The 13,881-nt window shown below is 33.6% G+C and overlaps 1 protein-coding gene across 2 annotated transcripts in view; it reads right to left on the reverse strand.

Annotated features, from left to right (window-relative positions):
* Window positions 1-647: 647 nt before the first annotated feature.
* The window catches only part of LOC136037227 (zinc finger MYND domain-containing protein 19-like), a 60,176-nt gene continuing 46,942 nt past the window's right edge, over window positions 648-13,881 (reverse strand). Inside the window, exons 7-8 of one of the 2 annotated variants that reach the window (XR_010619893.1) lie at window positions 6,951-7,106; window positions 648-2,773 (exon numbers count right to left, since the gene is read on the reverse strand). The gene's annotated coding sequence lies outside the window, so the exon portion shown is untranslated. The remainder of the gene's footprint in view (window positions 2,774-6,950; window positions 7,107-13,881) is intronic. The other variant, XM_065719832.1, reaches the window with a different exon arrangement.

The following is a 13,881-nucleotide window of genomic DNA, read 5'->3' on the forward strand; positions in this document are numbered from 1 at the left end:
TTCCCATAGATTTTGAAAACATACATTCCCCCTCCTCTCTTAATTTTCGTGAATTGACACCACTGAAGTTACGTCAGTTTCTTGTCTGTTCCTACATCGAGGGTGGCAAAGACAGGTTTGAATTTCAGTTCCTAGAATTTCCAAGCATTTGTTTCTGTCAAAATGCCAGCTCATTCCCTTATTAGCACCGACACAGAGAAGTATCACGTATTGTTAGCCCACTCCCCCTGATTTTTACTCAACTTCTGATATTTATACGCACGAATTGTACGTCTGATTGATAGTTTTAAAATGATTGTAGTTTCATTGATATTTTGTAGTTTTGGCAAAAAGCTAGTTCGGCATTTTTTTTTCCTGGGATAGTAACTTTCAAATGCAAATTTTATATTATCTTATAAATTAACACTACATAAATTTTACGAAAGAGCGGAAAAACTTTAATATTGTGTACCAAAAATAAAATGCCGCCTCAGATTATCATGCTGTTTTGAGGCGTTTTCTCCTCTCCTCCCCCCCATGGTTTTCTAAATGTTTTTAAACGAATAAGTCCGTTACTAGAATATGATTCCAGTTTCCCAGGTAAGTGATGAAGTCCTTTAGATCATCCTTTCTCAAAATTTCTGAGGTTACTACATTCTAAACAGATCTAATATAAACTCAGTAATCTCACAACACCCGAATAGTAAAAGTAATTCGAGTCTTATCATTTGTTTCGCTAGTAGTATCCAGTTATTTCGTTAGCTATTGATTGATACAAGATAATTCCTTTACGTAAGTTATCATTTTAGCATATCTAATGTATATTTCATTCAAATATACTAATTAATCAATAAAAGGTTATCTTGTATTTGTATTTCACTCTTTCTTATCGATTGTGACCCCGTGTCTATGGGATCACAACCCTGAGGTTGGGAAGCGATGGCTTAGACATCCAGCAACATTTGTAGAGTTGACTCGAATTTTGTATATTCTCTACCATTCAATTATTCGTGGATCATTCCTGTCATTCTATGGTAAGGCCCATTCATAATGAGATTTTACTAATGCCAAATAGCTCGTGATGTTATGAGCCAGTTAGAATTTTTCAGCTAATAAGATAGTTTCATGAAAAATCTGACAACAGCTAAATATCGGTATTAATAAAATTTCAATGCGAATCAGCATTTAAGAAACTTTTTGAACAACAAAAATTCCCCATCACCCCCCCCCCCCCCAACTGATTCCTTGTGTGCAGCGTCAGTGATTCTAAAATTTACATAATAATGCATATTTTTGCAAAAATTATTGGACTTTTTGGACTTCATTGGACTACAAGTATTATTGACTACAGGAGCCATTGGACAATTTCATTGGACTACAGGAGCAAAAAGGCATAATGCTGTCATAGAAGGCAAACTCAATTCCAAAACATAGTTTAGTATCTTACAACAACAAATAATGTTGGATGCATCTTCACGCTTTATCAGACGAACATAACGTCTACATCCTACAGCACAGCTTAGATATACAATACAGTAATGAAAACTCGATTTGTTTTTGGGACACAGTGCGTGGTAGCGATACTAGTGGCTGGAGACAGGAAACTGGCAGTCTGAATCTAAAAGATCGGAGCAATTGGACAAACAAAATTGCGTTCCCGTCTATGGTGTTGTAGTACGATCTAGGAGGCGCCAAATTCAGAGCTCTGTACCAAAAGCTTCACATGGGCAAGATAGGAGTTTTCATAACTGTATTTTATATCTAAGCTGTGTCCTACAGGTACAGAAAACTGTTTTTAAATATTTAATTTTCGATACAATGACATGTTTGAAATCATTTTTTTAATGGCGACTTTTACTTCGTTAAATATTCTCAAGGTGCTTGAATAGAATTACAAAACTGTTGTTTAATAATGAAGTCAATTAGAAAAACTAGGAACATTCAAGACCGAGGTTCCCAAACTCTTTTTGTATCAGCACCTTTTAACGTAGCTCAGATAGCTACTGCCTTGCAGCAGGAGGGTTGGGTATTTTTTTTCTCATTTGAAAAATTGGAACAATGGACTTGAGACCATATTATCTAACCTTAGAGATAGTAAGTATACACAGAGCCTATGTTCGACTTCACATCTTGGCAATCAATAAAAGAAGAATAGATAAAACTGATCGCAGTAATACAATGTTGTTAGATAAGACAAAATATAGTATCATACCCCCCCCCTCCCTCCGTTCTGCTGTACGTCTTAACCCTATATGTTAAACTCACAAATTTATTAGTACTAAAACTATGGTTTCTAAAAAAAAAATTGATACCTATGAACCTTACACACAGCACAAGTTAATACTAGAAAACACATCCAAAAATTTTTACATAAAAAACTTTTGCTATCATAAATTTCATCTACAGCCGAGATATGTTTAAAAGATATACGTAAAAAAAAATCAAATCCATATGATTCATCTTATTTTAAAGTAATTTGTATCATTTCTAAGTCCCGTAAAAAATTCCTGCTAAAGATTTGCGTCGCTTTCTTCAAATGTCTAAGATTGAAATGGTGAAAGTTTACGAAAAATTAGAAATACAATTTTCACTCTAAACAATTGCTTAGGCACTATCAAAATTAATAGGAAGATGATTTAAACACAGAAATGCCTCACGTTCCCATTCACATACTTTCAAATTATCTTTCAGGAAGGCGCTCTATTTGCGGCATTGTTCGACGACGCTCACGACAAAACTTTTTATGAATTGGCCAATCATGTTGCTGACACTCTATACCACAATATCGAGCTTCCTATAAATAAAAAGCAGAATGACAATACATGAAAAACCAAATTACTAGAGGTCCAGATTAAATAATAATAAAAAAGCAGAAAGAAAGCAAGTAGAAAGATAAAAGTTGAACGACAAAATAAAACACAAAGTAGAATGAAAGACAAAGTAGAACACTAAAGTAAAAAAAAGTAAAATGTTAATACACAAAAAAATCTAAATTACTATAGGTATTAAATTTAAAGAAGATAAAAATTAGAAAAGCAGAGATATAAAGTAGAAAGATAAAAAGTAGAATGACAAAATAAAACACAAAGTAGAATGAAAGATAAAGCAAAATAACAATACACGAAAAATCCAAATTGATAGAGGTTTTGAACTGGAACAAGAGCAAGGTCAACGACTGTATTTTATCTTTCACCAAAGCCCGTCCCTGTAGACCATAGACCACGAGCCCTAGGCCGTAGAACTTAAGCTGAACTATTATGAGGTTCATGAGTAGGACAGATTGTCTTATCTAGGGTCTAAACAATAAGTGCTTCATGATCTGAAAACACTGCTATTTCTTAAGTTAGTTTTCAGTAAAAAGACTTCACAGTATCTACGTACGTAAACTAGCAAACTAAAATAATATAAATGTCAGATTTTCAATCACTAAAGAAAATTCCGAATTTCGAGAATTTTTCAATACAAATTCTTCAACACAAATCAAATTCTTGAGGACTCTGGTGCATAAGAGAAATACGCGACGTCATTTCAAATATAGTTTTTTAAAGACGTTTTCTAATTTTTAGTTACTATGGGCCGACGGTCGTTCTTTATCAGGCTGCGGCTACTGCTTCAACCTTGATAACTAAGTTTTGCATTGACAAATTTAATGTATAAAATAGTAAAATTTGGCAAATGTACTTCTTTAAGCCAATTGAAAAAATATTACACAAGTTGGAGAAAGTGTGCTGTCTTCTTAATCTTTTTTTTTGCTGAATTTACTCGAAAATTTCGATAGGACCTTTTTAGTCTTCCAGGGTCCTTTTTTAAGTGAACCCTTTGAACCAAATACATCCCTCGCCTTTCACTACGTAAAGAGGTCATTAATCAGGTATTTACGCTGGGAGATATGAAAGATTCGAGCTCGTGATCTCCGCTGAAATCTCAAGATGTTTTCTATAGTTCATCATGTTATCCAAAAAAAATTCATAAAAACTCTAGCCAAACTTTAGTATTAAATACCTTAGTAAGCACTTAATTTATTATAAAATCAGAGAAATAGACAAAGCACATGGGTCATTTTTTGTTGGCCGGAGGTGAGGGGCTCAGAGCAAGTTTTATGGGGACAAAGGAGTACTTGCCCCGAGCGCAGAAATTCTAGAGGCGCAAAATTTCAAATAAATAATTTAACGGTTGTAATCATTTTATTATTTTTGATTTTTTTTATATATAAAGCAGAGGTCGCAGTTAAAAAAATCAATTAATAAATCATTTATTAATTAATAAATTATTTATTAATTAATAAAATAAATTAAGATTAAAAACAATTCAATAATAATCATTCAATTAATTAAATTAAAATAACGAATAATAAAATAATTGCGTAATTTAAATAATAGCATAAATTTGACAGAAATTTGGCCTGTGGTTTTGGTGACCAAACACAATTTGAGAATGCCTTTTTAATAGAGACGAAGGGGTTGGTAAAAACAAGATGAGGAAATTAGAGACAGTTGAAGAGAGAAACATGAAAGAGTAAAGCAAGGATTGTTAGTTTTCTTAGTTGCTATGTGATGCTTTTGTTCCAAGCTCATTCTTAACGAGCAATAAAGATGGATTATATTTCGAAGGATTCATGTTACTTTCAGAATAGGTCACCCAAACAAGAGAAAAATAAAATTTCTAGTGGCTCAGTGAGTTGTGAAATCTGAACCATTTTCCAATATGTGTCGAAAATAGTCTAAACATACTGACAGATAGAAAGGCGCATAAAAATGAATGATTGAAAGGAGGCGGGGCGGGAAAGGGGGGTAAAGTTTGTCTTATATGGGAATAAGTGCATGGATCTTCACAAATGGGGGTAGAGTTATTTATAAGAATAGGCAGATACTTCTGCGAACAAAGATTAGAATATTGGAAGCTTCAGTGATGACAGCGGTCAAGTATGGTTCTAACGCATGGGTGCTCCGAAAAACGGAGGATGATTTGTTAGATGTTTTCCAGAAAAATTGCCTACGAGCTATTTTGAGTACCCAACTAGCTGACCGCATTTCAAACAGAAAGCTGTACGAAAAGTATGGTTCAATCCTGCTTGCTAGGGCTATAATGAGAGAAAGGTTGAGATGGCTAGGACAATTTCTACGGATGAAGAATGACAGATTGGAAAAGATTGTTTTTTTTATTCCACCAACCGTCTATGGCTAAACTAACAGCAGGTCTTCCATGGTCGGAGTGGGAGGATGTAGTAAGCAAACATTAAAGGGAAATGAGCACTTCCTAGGTGTGTGTCTTTGAGTATATTGGGATGGAGGAGGAGCGTACGTAGCTTTGTTGGCCTCTGGCGGCTTGGTACTGCAGTGAGTTGTTAGTAAGAGTGGTAGTAGCCGGTTCATAAAGCATTCTAAAATATCTGAAATCAAGTAGTCTAAGGAGAATAAAACATTTTGAGACCATGCTTAGTACTGGAGAGGGAGTTCAATCCCCACAGGGCCATCGAGAGCGAAGGCAGGGCCCCAGGAACAGGCTTATCCTCCCCTCCTCTCTAACACCTATTTTTTACAATACGGTACATGAATGTGAGAAGTCACAACAGGGGCTCCGTGTATTCAAAATGAGAAACTGCATGCAACATTCCCCTTGCGCTCTCTTGCAATTATATTTTGGGCTGTTTAAATAGACAAATTAGTTTATTCAAAGCCAAAGGGCCATAACACAAATACAAAACCGGAAAAAAAAACAATAAATACGCTAGACATTCAAGTATTCAAGTGCTAAATAGTTCTTTTTCTCTGAATTAAGGTTTTATTGGCAAATGTTCCTATTTGTTCAATTACATGGAAATTTGTCGAATTCAGGATATCTGACAATTTTCTTAAAGTTTTAACGGCACAGATGCCTTTGAATTTTTACTTTCTGTTCAGTAGAATAAAAAGTTATTAAAGACCATTTTCATTTTTTAGACTCGGAATTGAAATAAACTTTTGAAAATGGAACTTTGCTTCTTATTCACAAATCTATCAAGTCAGGAAAAATAGGATGATAAGCCTACGGATCAAAATTAGAATATTGGAAGCTACGTCAAGCACGACTCTTAAATGTTGGCGCTTCGAAAGACTGAGGAAAATTTTAAAAATGATTTCCAGAAGATTTGTCTAAGGATAGCCTTATGTACCCGTTTGGCTTACCCGCTATGCAAAAAATTTTGTTCGACTCCACTTTCTACAACTAAAAAAAAAAAAGATTTCTAGGCCATGTTTTTTTTCAGATGAAGCGAAGATGCCATAAGGAGCAACTTAAAGGAAACTGGAACTTTATGGAAGAGGGTAAACAGCGGTGTTAATGCACGAAAATGGGGGGGGGGGTAATTTCAACATTTAGGGGATGAAAGATTATTATTCTTCAGTTTTTCCATAAAAAAGAGATAAAAAGGCAATTTCAATAAAAATTCCCAAAAAAGGACATTTTTTTAAATCTTGGAGGGGGATCCTCCCTCCTCTAATTGACAAAATTACGAGTAAAGAGGGAAGATTGAGAGGTGGAGAAGCTCGGCTGTGTTGGCCTTAAGTGACTAGTTGCTACACTGAGTTGTTAGTAGTTGCAGTAGCATAAACGAATTAAAAAGTTGAAACCCCGTGCCCATAAACATTTTAGCAGGATGTCTTTTGATGAGTAAAAGGTGTTTTTGAATAGCCTACTTATAGATAAAAAGTGTTCTTGCACATAAAAAGTATTTTAATACATTTCCTTCTTTATTCCATCACCTTTAGAAAGTTTAATTGTAGCCGTAGATAAATTAAAGACATAGCCCTTGCGATACATTCACCTAAAAGCTTAGTAGGATATTCAATTAAAATTTTTCCAGCCTTCGTTGCCTTATGCAAAAGCCCCCTCCCCCACCCTCAGATAAAATCTCTGCTTGTTTACATTATTTGAAAAGTTTTAGATTTATAATGGGGTCCAAGATAAAAAAAAAAAAAACAACGACCACTTACTTGGCATCTGCCACAAATAGAAAATTCTCTTGGTTCTTGTTCTATTAAAGAGCATGGAGGGTAACGACACTCGTAGTAGCGAAAATAATCCGTTTCTTCTTGAAGTCGCTCCCCATTAAAAGTGTAAAAATGTAAGGTGGATTTGAAGTCTCCGTTCTGAAAGAAAAGAAGAAAATGAATCAGCGCTCTGTTGTCAATAAATGATTAACTTTCTTTATCGATATAACCTTATTTTTTAGCTTTGTGAAATTACGATTTCGAGGTGTAGGATCTGAGAATCTTAACACGAGCGTTGCAAAAATAATAATGTCGAATTTTGTTGCGTTTGAAGCGTTCTTTGTCGTGTGATATTTTATAAGTTTTGTATTATCCTAGTGTACCTAGCTTCGCGCCACCCCAACACCTAGTTGGTGGGGGCCAACTCCCAGGCCCCCCCGCGCGCGTAAGTCGTTACGCGCCATTGTAGTTGTGTCCCTGTGTCCCACCTGTGAATATAGATAGATATATATATATATATATATATATATAGATATATATATATATATATATATATATATATATATATATATATATATATATATATATATATATATATATATATATATATATATATATATATATATATATATATATATATATATATATATATATATATATATATATATATATATATATATATATATATTATATATATATATATATATATATATATATATATATATATCTATATATATATATATATATATCTATATATATATATATATATATATATATATATATATATATATATATATATATATATATATATATATATATATATATATATATATATCTATATATATATATATATATCTATGTATATATATATATATATATATATATCTATATACATCTATATACATCTATATATATCTAGATATATATATATATATATATATATATATATATATATATATATATATATATATATATATATATATATATATTTTACTACGTAAAACTTGCGAATATACAACATTCTTGGCTGTCCCATTGTCTGTGCATATAAATAAATTGTCAGGTTTACCGACTCTTGAACATGCAACATATAATTGTCCATGGGAAAAACAATCTGTATTCAGATCTATACCTCATTCTAATGATTGCCCTTGCTTTGTTGATGGTGATTGCTAATCGAACCTTCCCTGTGTCCCCGTCGTCATTTATATATCCCCCTGTGCCCCCGGCGTCCCCGTTGCTGTTGTTTCCCTGTGTCCCGGTCGTCATTTGTGTCCCGGTGCTTTGTTGATGGTGATTGCTAATCGAACGTTCCCTGTGTCCCCGTCGTCATTTATATATCCCCCTGTGCCCCCCGGCGTCCCTGTTGTTGTTGTTTCCCTTTGTCCCGGTCGTCATTTGTGTCCCGGTGTCCCACTCTGTAATTTCTCTTTGAGTGTCGCGGTCGTCATTTATATTCCCTGTGTCCCAGTCGTCATTTTATATTCCCTATGTCCCGGTCGTCATTTGTGTCCCGATGTCCCGGTCTGTAATTTCGTCAGTCGACAAACATGACGTCAGTCGACACACAAACATGACGTCACTCGACACACACACACACACAGGCAACTTATTTATATATCTATACTAGCTGTTGGGGTGGCGCTTCGCGCCACCCCAACACCTAGTTGGTGGGGGCGCTTCGCGCCCCCCCCCCCAAGCCCCCCCGCGCGCGTAAGTCGTTACGCGCCATTGTAGTTGTGTCCCTATGTCCCACCTGTGAATCGACCATTCCCTGAGTCGCCATCGTCATTTATATATCCCCCTGTGCACCCCGGCGTCCCCTTTGTAGTTATGTCCCTGTGTCCCGGTCGTCGTCATTTATACTCCCTGTGTCCCGGTGCTTTGTTGATTGCTAATCGAACATTCCTTTTGTCCCGGTCGCTTTCTCTTTGAGTGTCGTCATTTATTTAGATTGTTTCTCCTTTATTTTTCAGTTTTTTTCCTTTTTTTAGTTTTTTTTCTTTTTTAGTTCTTTTAGTTTTTACCTTTTTTAGTTTTTTTTAGTTTTTTAGATGAAAATTTTTTTTAGTTTTTTTCCTTTTTTTCTTTTTAGTTTTTTATTGGTTTTTACCTTTTTTTTAGCTTTTTTAGTTTTTTTCGTTTTTTCTTTTTACTTTTTTTTTTAGTTTTTATCTTTTTTATTTTTTTTTATTTTTATTCTTAATTTTATTAGTTTTCTTTTTCTCTTCTATTTTTCAGTTTTTTCCTTTTTTTAAGTTTTTTTTTTAGTTTTTAGTTTTTTTAGTTTTTTTTTCCTTTTTTTCTTTTTAGTTTTTTATTGGTTTTTACCTTTTTTTTTAGCTTTTTTAGTTTTTTTCGTTTGTTCTTTTTACTTTTTTTTTTAGTTTTTATCTTTTTTATTTTTTTTTATTTTATTCTTAATTTTATTAGTTTTCTTTTTCTCTTCTATTTTTCAGTTTTTTCCTTTTTTTAAGTTTTTTTTTTAGTTTTTAGTTTTTTTAGTTTTTTTAGTTTTTTTAGTTTTTTAGCTTTTTTATTTTTTTTATTAGTTTTTAGTTTTTTTTGTAGTTTTTGCCTTTTTTTAGTTTTTTCAGTTTTTTTTTTTAGTTTTTAGTTTTTTACCTTTTTTGTGGATCGTCACCTGATCCACAGATCCACAGCCGAAACATGACGTCACCTGATCCACGATCCACAGATCCACAGACAACTTATTTTTATATATATCTACTAAACTAGGTGTTGGGTTAATTTACAAACGGATAATTATCTTAATGAAATTTGATATTTAGACGGATATCATGTCTCAGAGCTTTTATTTTGAATACCGACCGTTTCCGATGACATTGGGGGGGAGGTCAAGGGGGAAGAGCTAAGACCTCTTCCCCTATGGCGGCGTGCTATCTATAATTTTCTGTTGTAAATTCCATAATTTTGTAATTAAAGTATTACATTTTCATAATATTTTTGTATATTTAGTTAGATTACCTTAACGTTAAGTTATTAGACATGGGGTAAAATTTTTGAAGGATGTCAAGATGGTATTATAAGGGCCTCTTTATTCAGAATTTGAATATGAGACTGTTTATTCAATGTAATTCAAACATGTTTTTACGGTGGTCGCAAACATCATTGTTTGACACACTTGAGCAGGTTTTGACCCTTGGAACTCTTATTATTCGACCTCAAGGTATAAAGAAGATAACAAAATTATTTCAGTATTTACTAAAATAAAGTAATTACCTCGCCCCCATTTAGTTGGCTTTTCCCCCATTTAATTGGATTTTTTTACCCAACTCTTCCAGAGCTCTTTGAACAATTGAATCCTCATGAAAGTCAGAATAATTGTCTTTTTCAAAATTAAGACTGGTCAAACGGTGGATGCACCCCAAAGTGTCCTTTTCAAGATTAAGAGTGATTGATCGGTGGATACAACCCAAACATGAATTTTGGATTTTTTTTACCCATGTCTTCCAGAGCTCTTTGAACAATTGAATCCTCAGGAAAGGCAAAATAAATGTCCTTTTCAAGTTTAATTGTGATCAAACGGTGGATACACCTCAAACATGAATTTTCAAAAAAAAAATTTCCCAACTCTTCCAGAGCTCTTGAACAATTGAATCCTTATCAAAGACAAAATAAGTGTCCTTGTCACGATTAAGTGCGATTAAACGGTGGATACACCCCAAACATGAATTTTCAATTTTTTTCCAACTCTTCCATAGCTCTTTGAACAATTGAATCCTCATGAAAGGCAAAATAAATGTCCTTTTCAAGTTTAATTGTGATCAAACGGTGGATACACCTCAAACATGAATTTTCTAAAAAAAATTTCCCAACTCTTCCAGAACTCTTGAACAATTGAATCCTTATCAAAGACGAAATAAGTGTCCTTTTCAAGATTAAGTGCGATTAAACGGTGGATACACCCCAAATATGAATTTTCATTTTTTTTTTCCAACTCTTCCATAGCTCTTTGAACAATTGAATCCTCATGAAAGGCAGAATAAACCTCATGGTGATATTTATTTACCATCCATTTTCTGTTTCCCTTTACACTTCATATAGATTCCCTATCATCACTGCGCTATTCTTGTCTGGTTAAACATAGGCCACTTGCAAATATCCCAGGCTAATGATCCACGGAAAATAATATACATAGAATCAAACTCAATCAGGTCTCCTTTTTTTTTTAGAAAGCTTTACCATTTGGAGTACTTGTGCAGCCAGCTTGAGTCGATTATAGTATGCTGGTGTATATCTTCACCATGGATGCTCCCCAGATATTATTTTTTATGTAATTAATTTAGGTCTAAACAAGAGAACACTACGAATATGCTCACTAACACAGAAATATCAATAAATGTGTTTGCATAGTTTGTTTTGTATTTACGCATAAGAGTAATAAGCCAAAACCAAGCTGCGGCAAATGTTATGAAATATAGAAAATATTAGATTTGTGTTGACAATATCATAAACAATTAAGGAAAATGCTATACTTCCATAGGCTAATACGTTCAATTTTCTGTAAAAAATTAGTACTTGAGAACTAATAGGCTGACCATTTCTTATCAAGTGGCAGAATAACTCGCTTTCTGAGTACCTTGAAGTATTGAAATCGTCAAGGTCAAGAAAAGTCAAGATCGTCATCAAGGGATTACTTAATTCCAATGAATTAAACGATCGTAAATTTGGATTTTTGACATCCAGCTTTTTCTTAGCTCTTGTAACAATTTGATCCTCATGAAAGGCAGGAAAAACATCATCCAAAGAATTATTTATCCTCCATCTTCTGTTTCCTCTCACTTCTTGTACATTTCCTATCATTACTGTGTCATTCTTGCTTGAGTTAACATAAACCACTTGCATGTTTCCAATATAAATGACCCACTCAGAATAATTCCAGTAGTGGTCAAACTCAATCAGGTCTCCTTTTCTTAGAAAAACTTCACCGTGTTCAGTGATTATACAGTCAGCTTTAGTCGAAGCTGCTATTTTCATATGCCTGTGCCATAGTTGCTTATTATTCTTGTACGACGTAATAATGTCATCAAAATAATTATAGCATAATATATCATAGTATGGAGTATGAAAGCATGTCGTATCGATCAAAAGAATATCTCGGCAATTAGAATCCGATATTTTTTCATCATTATCAAGCTGTTTGCCATCAAGAACTAGAAGTATATCATCCTTGGGTATTCCCAACTTAAGTTCTATTTTCGATTTGACATTGTCAATACTGGCATTAGACTCTACTTCAACTATTATGGTTTTTTCAATACAATTTATGAATACTTCTTGTTTGTCACTGTCAACATTTGCAGATGACAGTCTTACGTCACAACAGTCCTCAGCTTCAATGGTTTCTTCTTCCGCAGGAAATATGCTTCCACAGTTCTTGCTAAATGTGTCATTATCTTCGTTTTTGTCTGTCACAATGCAAACATCAGCTTCAGTTTCTTTTTTAATTTCAATATGCTTCTTTGAGGTTGGAGCATCAGCGTTCTGAGCCTCATTGAGCGGATTGATTTCACTATTCTTCCTAGGATGATAGGTGAGCCCTTTAATATATTCTGTCGACTTCACCCCACGCAAACTTATACCCATTTCATATTTTCTGTAACTTTCAATCCTCCACTTCACGAGTATTCCAATGAATGCAGTGGTGGTCCCAATGACCCCGAAGGAAATTATTTTAAACCAACTCATTTTATAGTTCCTTGTGAATAACTAATAGAAATCTATAAAAATCACCATATATATTGTGAAAATGACGTCAAGCTTGTCGTACTACCATGATATTTAGACCAAGAGTGACGTTATACTCTTTGTAGTGATATGATGCATAAACAACTTAAAATGGCTTCATGGCTAAAAATAAGACTTAAAATGACGTCATTCTAATTCATGAGTGCCAAAAGAGAAATTAGACTCGTGATTCTAAGATATATATGTGAAAAATTTTATCATTTTTCTAGTCATTCTTTTTTCAGAAAAGTTATTTATAACATAACAAAGCCATAGGAAGACAGAATATCTCTTAAATTTTGATGCAATATTTAAGTTATAAAGCCAAACATCTGCGTTCAATTGCGTTCAGCTGTACCAATAGTTCGGTCAATGCTTTTCAATGCTTAACAGTTTTCAATGCTTAACGCTAGCTACTCTTCATATAGAGAGAACCAGAAACTTTTCCAGCATTGACACAATATTATTTTCACCATCCTATTACCCTAAAGTTTGACTCTTTGTCACAACTCTAATAAAGACACAATCTTTTGTCACAACAAAAATAAAAAGAACTTTAGCGTAAAGAGCGAAGCGTTGAGGAGCGGACAGCCCCTTTCATGTATGGAATAATTTCTGTTCGTTTTAAGTTTTAATGTCACTCCTTGCTAGCTGTTAAAAAAACTTGATTTTTTTATTTAATTTCTGAAGGTTTTTGAATTAATGCATGTTTTGATCTTGGCTCTCTGCACATGAATAATTAAAACAAAATTTGTACGTTATTTTTTTTTTTTACTAAATGGCTTTCTCATAGTTTTGATCGGACGATTTTGATAAGAGAAGGGGTGGGGGAGGAGGCCTAGTTACCCTACAATTTTTGGTTACTTAAAAAATGCAACTAAGCAATATAATGCTAAGCATAATGCAACTATTCTGAAAGCCATCTTTAATGGATTTTAAACAAAGTCTTCTCGGATATTTTTTTTTTCAATGAAATTAATTGATAGTATAACTTCACGGAAATTAACTTTCTATGTTTCTTTTTTTTTATACTCACCGTTCCCCATCTACCTTTAACCTTAACTGCTGACAGGCTTTGGTTCAACTCGAATCTCGATTCAGATTTTTCTGGATATTGTTCTGGTTATTCTGCCTCACGACTTTAGCCCCTGTACCCTGGCCTTGATTACCGTAAACCCAGCGC

This window comes from Artemia franciscana, chromosome 16 (assembly GCF_032884065.1).
Source record: "Artemia franciscana chromosome 16, ASM3288406v1, whole genome shotgun sequence".
Classification (NCBI taxonomy): Eukaryota; Metazoa; Arthropoda; class Branchiopoda; order Anostraca; family Artemiidae; genus Artemia; species Artemia franciscana.